Source organism: Bos javanicus, chromosome 6 (assembly GCF_032452875.1).
Source record: "Bos javanicus breed banteng chromosome 6, ARS-OSU_banteng_1.0, whole genome shotgun sequence".
NCBI lineage: Eukaryota > Metazoa > Chordata > Mammalia > Artiodactyla > Bovidae > Bos > Bos javanicus.
This window is the reverse complement of record NC_083873.1, coordinates 75,281,245-75,293,935: the sequence shown is the minus strand read 5'-3', so window position 1 is coordinate 75,293,935 and position 12,691 is coordinate 75,281,245.

The window sequence follows — 12,691 nt, the reverse complement described above, 5'->3', positions numbered from 1 at the left end:
TTATTAATCTGGCTTAAACACTTTTAATAAAGCTTGAAGTCCTCATGGTGAACAAGTTCTACATGATCTGCCCTCCCCCAGCCCTGCCCTCTTGCTGTATCAGCCACACTGTCCTCCTTTGCTGTTCCTTGCACCCTTGTACTATCCAAACGCAAGCCTGCCTCAGCACTTCTGCAGTTTGTTTTCTGGCAGTAATCTTCTTTCCCAGATGATTGCATCTCTCCTAGTTTTTATTAGGTTTGGCCTCATATGGGTACACACACACACACATATATATATACATATATATATATATGTATATATATATATATATATATATATATATATATATATATATGACAGCAGGCTCATTCATTGACCTCTAAAACATTTATCTGTTTAATTTTCTTGATGGTACTTATTGTCACTTAATATGGTACATATTTACTTGTTTAGACATTATCTCTCTTCTCCCACTGGAATGTAAACTCTTTGAAAGGATTAACATTGTCTGGTTTATTCATGACTATATCCCCTATGTCTAGAACAGGTCCTGTAAACACTCCATAAACATATATTGAATATGTAATAATAGCTAATGCTGATAAAGCATTAATTGTATTCCTGGCACAGTTTTACGTGTCACCTGTATATCAATTCATTTGATCCTTGCAATGAAGATAATATTGCCCGTATGTACCATTATTATTCCTGCTTAGAAATAGGGTCACTAATGCACAAAACAGTAAAGAAATGTGGTCAAAAACACAAACAGTTAGGGGCTGAGCCAGGAATACTATCCAAGCAGCCTAGCTTTAGATTTTAAACTTGTCATGAAAGCAGTAGTGGGGATGGATAGATGGATATATCTTCTAAAAACAGTTATATAACATTTTATACCTTCTCTAAGCCTCAGTTTCCTTGCCTGTAAAATGGGACTACTTATAAAATTATCTACTTTATAATGTAAATGTCAGTTATTAACATTATCATGAAATTATGTATTAATAATAGCATATCAATTTACCTCTCCCAGACTGGGTTTTTCACATTTTATAAGTAATATTAGGCCAAAGGAACAGTAAATTTCTCCTGTTACCTGAGTAATGTCATTTTAAGAGCATGGTCTCTTGAACCAGAATGCTGGGATTAAAATCTAGGTTCCAATGAGGTGGACAATAATGTTCATTTACAACTGGATATAGAAATGCTAGCCCTTACCTCTGGGGATGCCTGCATATCTGACCTTGACTTTTGGCTAATATCAGGGCAATGGAATTTATAATGGGCTGTTTATAAGGTGCGAAACTCCTGTGGTGACACCCAGAGCTGGTTTGTTGGTTGGTATTTTTCACCTGACCTCTGTGGTTAGACTGCCGGGTTTGACTAGCTGGTCAGAGGGGCATGAAAAGACCCCATTTCTGGGGAACTTGTGTCCTGAGCTATTCTGAAGCCAGGAATCAGGACACACACCAAAAAACTGGTTTTTTAATGCAGAGACAAATCATGCCCATGTATTCATAGGACCTTAGTGAGATTTTTCCTGGATGTCTCACACATTCTCAGTGCTTGTCTGTATACTCTCATTCTGTAACATTTAAATAAAACTTCATTGTGAGTATGCTCTGGGGAATTTGGTAAGTCCTTCCAAACATACAAATGTATGCAGTCTTCACAAATAACAATTGCCTGTGTTGTTGAACAACTTAAGTTTTTTCTCTGGTACTCAGTTTTTCCTCTACTAAACAGGGAAACATTATCTTACATTCTGGGATGATAAAAGTTTAATTTAATTACATATACTTCTCATAAAAGTATGTAATACATAGTGAGAAATAAATGTTATTTTTATACACTTGATTCTTTCAAAGTCAAACATTATACAATGGCTTGACTATGTGCTGATAGTAAAGATTATTTAAGGTCATACTTGCAATCTAATCTTGGCACTTCCAAAAGTACATTTGAATGTCATCATATAATTGTGTATTTTTGTTAACACTTAAAAATGTGGCAAAGCATCACATACACTTGACTACTATTCTTGACTTATCTATAACAACACAACATAATACCTAGGAGAAATGGACAATGTGAAAAATAACCAATTGTGAAAATGTCAACTGAGGAGTAATTTTCTTAGAAGCAATCTCATCTTTTAAATGCACTAAAAACAAAGAATTATAAAATAATGAATTGTTGAACTACCTCTTAAAATTTCATTTATTCAAACCCTGCCCAGTCACTTACCAGTTATGACTTAGGAGAGGGAGTTAACCTCTCTGTGGCTCAATTTTCTCCCTTATAAAAGTAGGAAAAGTAATAGAGCCAACTTCATAAATTGTTGTGAGAATTCAATGAGATAATCTATATAACAGTAAGTGCTCAATAGATACTCTACTTTCTTTTCATTTAAAATTGATGATTTCAGGATTTCATAAGAGCAAAATTAAAAAGTTGCAATTTAGTGTGATAAAAAGCATTTATACTTTCTTAAATTTATTTATGTATTTAAAAAAGATACAGTAAGAAAGTACTGATTATATCATACTTATTATTTGATTATTTTCTGTGTTTATTATGGGCCAGTAGTCTGATAGATGAAGGAATAAAATGTTGAAAGATAGTCACAATCCTTCCTCAGAGAATTTATAATAAATCAGTAACTTAAAGAGTGGTAAGTATTATAATAAGAGAAATGCCATGTAGCAGTAGCATATGTAGAAACATATAAACTATTATTAATACCTTGGAGACTTCAGGAAATTAACCAGAGAAAATTTGTTCATTTGTGACCTGAAGGACAGGTAGACATTAATCCTGTGTCTTACAAAGTTAATAGCATTTATAGATATCCAGACACTTAATACAAGTTTGTTTATTTCATGGATTAGGTGAAGTCCAGAATGTCTGGAGAATAAATTAACAGCTAATAGTTTCATAGCTCAACAAAAAACAGTTGATACAATCTAATTAAAATAAGTCATTAAATCAAGGTTTGTCATTAATAAACATTTATATATCCCACCTTTTAAACTTCCTTTATGACTAAAGAAATTCCATTAGAAGTTATTATACAGCAATTCTGGTAGCAAGTTCAGTTCAGTTCAGGTCACAGTCACGTCTGACTCTTTGCAACCTCATGGACTGCAACACGCCAGGCCTCTCTGTCAAACACCAACTGCCAGAGTTTACTCAAACTCATGTCCATCTAGTCAGGGATACCATACAACCATCACATCCTCTGTTGTCCCCGTTGCCTTCCGCCTTCATTCTTTCCCAGCATTACGGACTTTTCCAATGAGTCAGTTCTTCGTGTCAGATGGCCAGAGTATTGGAGTTTCAGCTTCAACATCACTCCTTCCAATGAATATTCAGGAGTGATTTCCTTTAGGATGGACTGGTTGGATCTCCTTGAAGTCCAAGGGACTCTCAAGAGTCTCTCCAACACCACAGTTCAAAAGCATCAATTCTTTGGCACTCAGCTTTCTTTTTTCTTTTTTTTTTTAATAGTCCAACTCTCACATCCATACATGACTATTGGAAAAACTATAGCCTTGACTAGATGGACCTTTGTTAGAAAGTAATGTCTCTGCTTTTTAATATGCTGTCTAGGTTGCTCTTGGCTTTCCTTCCAAGGAGCAAACATCTTTTAATTTCACGGCTGCAGTCACCATCTGCAGTGATTTTGGAGCTCCCCAAAATAAAGTTTGTCACTGTTTTCCTTGTTTCCCCATATATTTGCCATGAAGTGATGGGTCCAGGTGCCATGATCTTAGTTTTCTGAATGTTGAATTTTAAGCCAACTTTTTCACTCTCCTCTTTCACTTTCATCTGGAAGCTCTTTTGTTCTTCTTCACTTTCTGCCATAAGGGTGGTGTCATCTCCATATCTGAGGTTATTGATATTTTTCCCAGCATTCTTGATTCCAGCTTGTGCTTCTTCCAGCCCAGTGTTTATCATGATGTACTCTACATATAAGTTAAATAAGCAGGGTGACAATATACAGCCCTGACGTACTCCTTTTCCTATTTGGAACTAGCCTCTTGTTCCATGTCCAGTTCTAACTGTTGCTTCTTGACCTACATAAAGATTTCTCAACAGGCAGGTCAGGTGGTCTGGTATTCCCATCTCTTGAAGGATTTTCCACAGTTTGTTGTGATCCATGTAGTCAAAGGCTTTGGAATAGTCAATAAAGCAAAAGTAGATGTTTTTCTCGAACTCTCTTGCTTTTTCAATAATCCAACAGATGTTGGCAATTTGATCTTTGGTTCCTCTGCCTTTTCTAAATACAGCTTGAACATCTGTAAGGTTGTGGTTCATGGACTGTTGAATCCTGGTTTGGAGAATTTTGAGGATTACTTTGCTAAAGCGTGAGATGAGTGCAATTGTGCAGTAGTTTGTGCATTCTTTGGCATTGCCTTTCTTTGGGATTGGAATGAAAACTGACCTTTTCCAGTCCTGTGCCCACTGCTGAGTTTTCCATATTTGCTGGCATATTGAGTGCAGCACTTTCACAGCATCAACTTTTAGGATTTGAAATAGCTCAACTGGAGTTCCATCACCTTCACTAGCTTTGTTTGTAGTGATGCATCCTAAGACCCACTTGACTTCACATTCCAAGATGTCTGGCTCTAGGTGAGTGATCACACCATCTTAATTATCTGGGTCATGAAGATCTTTTTCTGTACAGTCTTCCATGTATTCTTGCCACCTCTTTTTAATCTCTTCTGCTTCTGTTAGATTGATACAATTTCTGTCCTTTATTGTGCCCATCATTGCATGAAATGTTTCCTTGATATCTCTAATTTTCTTGAAGAGGTCTCTAGTCTTTCCCATTCTATTGTTTCTTCTATTTCTTTGCATTGATTGCTGAATAAAGCTTTCTTATCTCTCCTTGCTATTCTTTGGAACTCTGCATTCAGATGGGTATATCTTTTCCTTTTCTGATAGCAAGAGATTTTCTTAATTTTTCTTCATATGACAGTGTCTTTCTCCTGCATTCCTAAAGAATATTTTCACTAGATAATTATGGGTTGCCCATCTTTTTCTTTCAGCATTTGAAAAATGTTATTTCCTTCCAAACTCTTGGCTTCTGATGAGCAATCCTCTGTTATTTAACTTGTTACTACCCTGTAGATTATGCATCTTTTCTTGCTGGCTGGTTTAAGATTTTTCTTTTTCTCTGGTTTTAAAAAAAATGATTCTTATTTTCTGGTTATTTATTTCTTTGAATTTATTTATTATGATCATTATTTTGATTGTACTAAGCTTCCTATCTGTAGACTTAGGAGATTAACAAATCTAGAATGTCTTCAGACATTAACAGATCTACAAAGTTTTCAACCATTCTTTTTTCAATTTTTTATTTGAATATTTCTCCTTTTTCTTTTCCTGGAACACTAATGGCTATGAATGATCTGTCAGAGTGTTGCTCAAGTTCTGATCTGGGCTGCTTCAAATTGCTTATGTAGACAAAGGTCCTGACCAAAGTGTCTTGTATATACTCAGTGTAGCTTTGAAGAAGATATAGGTCAAGATTGATGCTTTTTACCAGTGCTAATCTAATTGTTCCAACACTTCCATTGAATTATGTTTGAAAATCAGTTTCATCCACCTCATTAGAACTGACAATATACAAGTAGGTCTAGTTCCTGTCTCTATTCTCTTCCATTGATCTATGAATTTATCACTTTAATAAAATTATGCTGCCTTCATTATTATAATTTTATAGATCCTTAAATTATATGTACTTCAACTCTTTTCTTCTTTTCTAAACTGTTTTTACTATTCTAGTTCCTTCACTTCTTCACAAAATGTTTAGATTCACATTGACAGTTTCTGCTAAAATATTGTTGATTACAGGTTTAAAACCTGCTGATATTGCAAAGAAATTGCATTTATTACAGAATTATTTTTGCATTTAATTTATGGGTTAATTAGAGGAGAATTGACATCTTTATAATGTTGAGCAATCTGATCCATGAACAAAGAATACTGCTCTACTTATTTAGTTCCTGCTTAATTTTCCATATAAATGTTTTACAGTCTCAGTAAAAATTATGATTAGTGTTTCATACTTTTTGCAATGCTACTGTAATTTTAAAAATTCTAATTTTCAATTGTTCTTTGTTATCATAATTAATTATATACATTAATCTTGTATCTAGTATCCTTGATAATATAACACTACTTGATAATAGACTTTTTTGTAGATTCTTTAGAATGTGTTGCATAGAAAATCCTGTCAATTGTGAAGAAAAATAATTTTCTTCTCACTTTTTATTCTGTATTTTATTAAAATTTTCATACCTTATTGCACTGACTAGAAATTTCAGTGCAATATTTATGAAGACTCACATCATTATCCTGCTGCTAATATTAAAGGGAACATAGTGTTTCATCCTAAAGGTCAGGTTAATTATACATTCTTCAAGGACACTATTTATCAGGTTGAAAATGTTCACATTAATTCCTACCCCCTTATAGATTATTTCAATGATAAATTGATGTTGAATTTTGTCAAATGCATCAGTTGAAATTATAATATTTTTTTCATCTCCAGTCTGTGCTTTGAGCTACATTGATTGATTTTCAGATGTTGAACAACCTTAAGTTAACAGAGCAGACTCCACCTTATCACCGTAGAGTATCAGCTTTCCCTTGCACTGCTCTGTATATCCTTAATATAACCTTGTTGAAGAAGTACATAAATATTTATATTTATCTATATTTACTAATATTTTGTGGAAGTTTTTGCATTTATGTCCATGAAGGTTATTCTGCAGTTTTATTATAACTCCTTTCTTTGGTTGGAAATCAGGATAATTCTTACCTTGAAAAAATCAGTTGGGCATGTGTTCCTACCTCCTTCTCTAATGTAAAAAAGGGATTGTTTCTTAAATACTATATAGAATTAATGAGCAAGATTATTTAGGTCTAGAACTTTCTTTGTGGGAAAGTTTTTAAATATAAATTTAATTCATTTAAAATGAGACAATTTGGATTGTTCTTGAATTTCTATTGATGCTTTCTATAATTCAAGTAACTTATATATTCATACACATTGTCAAACATTTTAACATGTTTCTTTTTAATCTCCCCTTAGTTTTCCTTTAATATCTGCAAAATCTTTATTGATGGACCAATTTTATTCCCAGTATTGGTAATTTATTTTTTTAACATTTTGAAGTAATAGTAGATTTACAGAAGAGTCACAGGAGAGTTCCTGTGTATTCTTTACCCATCTTCCCCTAAAGCTAACATTTTACATAACCATCGCATAGGAAATGGCTACCCTGTGCAGCATTCTTATCTGGGCAATTCCATGGACGGAGGAGCCTGGCAGGCTACAGTCCACAATGTTGCAAAGAATCGGACATGATTGAGTGTGCACACACACAGCATGGTTATCAAAACTGAGGAACTGACATTGGAAAAATACTACTAACTAAAATGCTATCTGTATTTAAATATATCTTTTATGATTCCAGGGTCTAATCCATAGTCTCACTTGGCATTTAGTTGTCATGTCTCCTTGATCTCCTCCCATCTATGTCAGCTTCTCAATCTTTGTGTTTCATGACCTTGGCACATTTGAAGTGTCTTTGTCAGTTATTTTATATAATATCTCTAAATTTGACTTGTCTGATATTTCTTATGCTTATTTTGAGCTAATGCGTTTTTGGTAAGAATATCACAAAAGTGATATGCTCTTTCTTGGTGATTTGTATCAGAGGTACATGTTATCAATATGAAAAGGAGCCTGGCAAGCTACAGTCCATGGGGCAGCAAAGAGTAAGACATAACTGAGCACAGCCAGAACAGTGATGTTGTAATTTCTATAAATTTGTGTCAAAGAATGTATCTTCTCCATTAAATTGCCCCTCCCTCAGTGTTAACCTGTTGCTTTGTGTTACTTAGTGCTTGCCAGTATGCTTTTGGAGAAAGTATCCTTACCTCATGTGTAGGATTTTCTGTGTTTCCTCCTGTCTTCCCCATGAGACTCAATTTTTGAATCTGTAGTGGGTTTTGTGTGGGAAAAAGTGTGTTCCCCTAGAAAAAAAGAGATTTCTAATCATATTGATATAGGATCCTGAGCTCTAGAATATTTCTTGATACTCCCCTAAGTTTTTAGGGTTTCTTTTATCCTTCTCCAACTCATAATCAAATTTCACTTGCATCTGGCAGAATCTGTTGCTCTTCTCTCTGGTGAAGGCTTTTCCTCAGTATGAGAAGTGAATGCACAAAGAGGGTAGAGTTTAGAATCTTTCCAGCACCAGCAGTAAATTTCTTCCTGCAGGCATGGAGGGACAGAGATTCTCTTTGGGTTCATTCACTTCTCTAGTCTTTCTTATAAGTTTCTAATGAAGATCTGTGACAAGGAACCTGCAACTGACTGTGATTTACCTCTTTTCTGGGGCTCCACGGGGTCCTATGGGCTTCCCTGGTAGCTCAGCTTGTAGAGAGCTGGTAAAGTTGGTAAAGAATCCACCTGCAAAGCTGGAGACCCCGGTTCAATTCCTGAGTCTGCAAGATCCACTGGAGAAGGGATAGGCTACCTACTCCAGTATTCCTGGGCTTCCTTGGTATCTCAACTGACAAAGAATCTGCCCACAATGTGGGAGACTTGGGTTCAATTCCTAAGTTGGGAAGATTCCCTGGAGAAGGGAACAGCTATCCACTCCAGTATTCTGGCCTAAAGAATTCCATGGACTGTGTAGAACATGGGGTCACAAAGAGTCAGACACAACTAAGTGACTTTCACTTTCACAAGGGGTCCTATACTGTCACTGCAGATCACATGCATTCTTTTCACATTTCTTTACATTAGTTCTGTTTAGTCTTATTCACTTAGTATCAGTTGTGTCTTCCTCTTAGGTTCTCTCACATGTAAATCAGTCCCTGGTGTCCCTTCTGTCTCCTCAGAGACATATATCTCTCCAAATTTATATTTTTTGTAGCCATTTCTCATGTATCGAGTGAGATTTTTCTTCCAGCTTTTTCATTCCAAAAGGAAAGGAGATCTTTATTTTTTTAATTTAAATATGGTTATAATTGAAAATACCTAATAGCCTAATTTTGATCTTCTTAAAAGAAATATATAATAGAATTTTGATGTTTTGATTTCCCCAGAACTTTTGCTAATGCAGCTAAGATGCAACAAATCAATGTTTCCAAGAGAAGTTTTTATAAGATAAACTTGTTTAAACCTACTTAAAAGAATTACCTTTAATCATGATAAATTCTTCCACATGCTTAGAATTCCAAGAACTTAAGATCTTTGTCATTTATTTTCCCATTAACCAGTTCACTCTATGGGCAGAATATTCTGGGCATTGATAGCTCAGTCTCTCCTCTTTCTCTTACGATCTTTGCACTAATAGAAATCATGGATTGTCTTCTACTTCTCCATATTACAAATGTAACTAGCCAGACTACATATATGGAGACCAATTCTTTGGCTTGATATTGTTAGTAATTCAATAGATGTAATTCCTTAATTCCTTGAATTCAGTTATAAGGCCCATTTGTATTCCATACTAACTGCATTCTCTAATCCAATTGCTATAAAAAATAGTGGTCATATTTTATTCCTTACCTAATTAGTTATTCTTTTAAACATTTTTAATACTTTTTGAGCCTCAACAGGGAAGAGGTGCTCTGTTGGGAACACCAATATCTTTTGCATGACTGTAGACTTTGTAGAGTAGGAAAACACAAATATATAGAAGTGACTTTTTGTGGAATCTAGCTATGTGTCTTTGGACCTTATAGGATTTGAATGGGGCTTTGATTTTAATGATTTCTAGTGCCTGACAAGTTTTAAGCCTTGGGCTTTATGGTATTTTGAATTTGGTGGTGAGTCCTGTTTATGGAAGAAGCTTTGTTCATGGTTCAATGGCTATGTTTAGAAAAGTAAAGAAGTAGGAAAATGTAAACAAATCTTGGGGAAGGTGTTGGGAATGCAAACATGTAAAGGTAAATGAGTTTATGTGAGCAAAAGCAAATGCAAAAGGAAAAGAGGGATGAGTGGCTACTTTGGGGGCTGGAAGAGAATCTCATATATACTGCAGGGTACAGAAATCAAAATAGGTGGGCACAGATCCAGAGACAATTCAATTATAAGAAAAGTAGACGGGTGACCTCTCCAACACCAGGTAGCCAAGAGAGTAGTCACAATTCCAAGGGCATGTATGCAGGCTCAGGTAGTGTAAATTTGCAAGCTGTTGCTAATTTGCAGTACAGGTGCAGTATCTCCTAGGAATGTTTGGCTGAAGCAAAGATTTGATGGTAAGAAAATGGATATTTTCAGTCTTTTTAAGCATTTATGTGCAGAATAATTTCAATTGCAGTTAAAATGCAAGGCATCTGAGCGTGCTTGTTCTATGGAGCACAGGGGAATTTCCAGCTTTAAATTGTTAGAGCTAGGCTTATGTAGACATGACTAAGTACACTGAATCAAATTCCATTCTGCGTTCTGGGCCATAGAGGATTCTGTGGAGGGATATAGAGACTTGTCCACAAGCTTGAGAATGAGAATTACTCTATGAAATTATTACAGTGTAGTGTAAGGTGAGAGTATTATAGTAAGTGGGTATGCAGATACTGCTTGTGCCCAGAAGGATTATTCCTGAACAACTTATAGAATTGAAAATGGAGGAAAACAACATTTTGAGGAGCACATAACTGACGTTTGGTCCATTCCAGTTCACCTCACCCTTAATTTCTGCCCACTGTGGCCTAGGCTTCAGCAACATAGCAGTTTCAGGTCAAAAATATGGTGAGTATGATTCTCCGGTCGAAACAAATGTGGGGACCTTGCCTAGGAGGCAGATTTCATAGAATGGCTAGCTCCTAGATGTGGTAAATGTGTTGCAACAAAATTAAGTTCTTGTTGGAATTTTTCCTAATTGAATGTTAATGAATCCATCATGGATTCCAGACAACTGGCACAAACTTACTGGTGTTCCAGACTGCCCAGTGTTTCTTTTTTTCTTTTTTTTCCAATAAAGCCGAACAATACATTTCTGTACATTCTCCTTCAGTTCATTTCAGTTCAGTTCAGTAGCTCAGTCATATCCGACTCTTTGCGACCCCATGAATCACAGCACGCCAGGCCTCCCTGCCCATCTCCAATTCCCAGAGTTCACCCAGATTCACGTCCATCGAGTCAGTGATGCCATCCAGCCATCTCATCCTCTGTCATCCCCTTCTCCTCCTGCCCCCAATCCCTCCCAGCATCAGAATCTTTTCCAATGAGTCAACTCTTCGCATGAGGTGGCCAAAGTACTGGAGTTTCAGCTTTAGCATCCTTCCTTCCAAAGAAATCCCAGGGCTGATCTCCTTCAGAATGGACTGGTTGGATCTCCTTGCAGTCCAAGGGACTCCCAAGAGTCTTTTCCAACACGACAGTTCAAAAGCATCAATTCTTCGATGCTCAGCCTTCTTCACAGTCCAACTCTCACATCCATATATGACCACAGGAAAAACCATAGCCTTGACTAGACAGACCTTTGTTGGCAAAGTAATATCTCTGCTTTTGAATATGCTATCTAGGTTGGTCATCACTCCGTCACTTGAGTACAAATAAAACTCAGTCTTGGACTATAGTGATCCTGTGTACTCAGTCCCTGAGTGTATGGCATTAGTGTGACTTTGTTTCCCAAATATATAGCTAATGCTTTGAAGATCTTGTTTCTTAATCTTTTATTCTCTTTAAAATATGAATGATTCCACTGGGTAAATGTATGATAATTTGTTTATATATTGACCAGGTGGTAGATGTTTGGGTTATTTACAGTTTGTGGTTATGTGTTGCTAAAAGCAAGAAACAGCGTGGATGCATCTTAAAAGGGAAATAAAATAGACATAAAGTCCAAATAACTTATCATTTTGCTCATATAAAATTCTGGAAAGTCTAATGATAGAAAGCAGCTGACCAATTGCCAGGATCCAGGAGTTAACTGGAAAGTGTTACAAGGGAGATTTTGGAAGTGATAAAAATGTTATATATCATGATTGCAGTAGTGGTTAGAGGGCTGTGCACATTTGAAAAGTGCACTAACTTGTACACTTGGCAATTTAAAAGTATGGACACATTTGCACATTTAAAATTGAACCAATACAATTCAGAGACGCTATAGAAACTTCAACAATCAACAGACAAAACAGCATAGGCTGCAATTGCATAAAGAAAATAAACTTTGAGAAGAAACTTGAATTCAATAGGAAAAAAAGTCGGGGAGAATAGTTTGAGATTTAAACTTAAGGTTTTGGTCTTTGAACTTCTAAGTATGAAAGGAAAGAAAAATATTTTGAACTTAAAATGTTTTATTGTTTTAAAATTCAAGAAAACTAATATTTAACCTTAATTTCTAACAGAGAGTTTGTTACTCAGAAAGGATGTAATATAATCAAGTTTGGCCAAAATACTGATACCTAATTAAGATAGGTTCCAAATAGGAAAAGGAGTACGTCAAGCCTGTATATTGTCACCCTGCTTATTTAACTTATATGCAGAGTACATCATGAGAAACGCTGGACTGGAAGAAGCACAAGCTGGAATCAAGATTGCTGGGAGAAATATCAATAACCTCAGATATGCAGATGATACCACCCTTATGGCAGAAAGTGAAGAGGAACTAAAAAGCCTCTTGATGAAAATGAAAGTGGAGAGTGAAAAAGTTGGTTTGAAGCTCAACATTCAGAA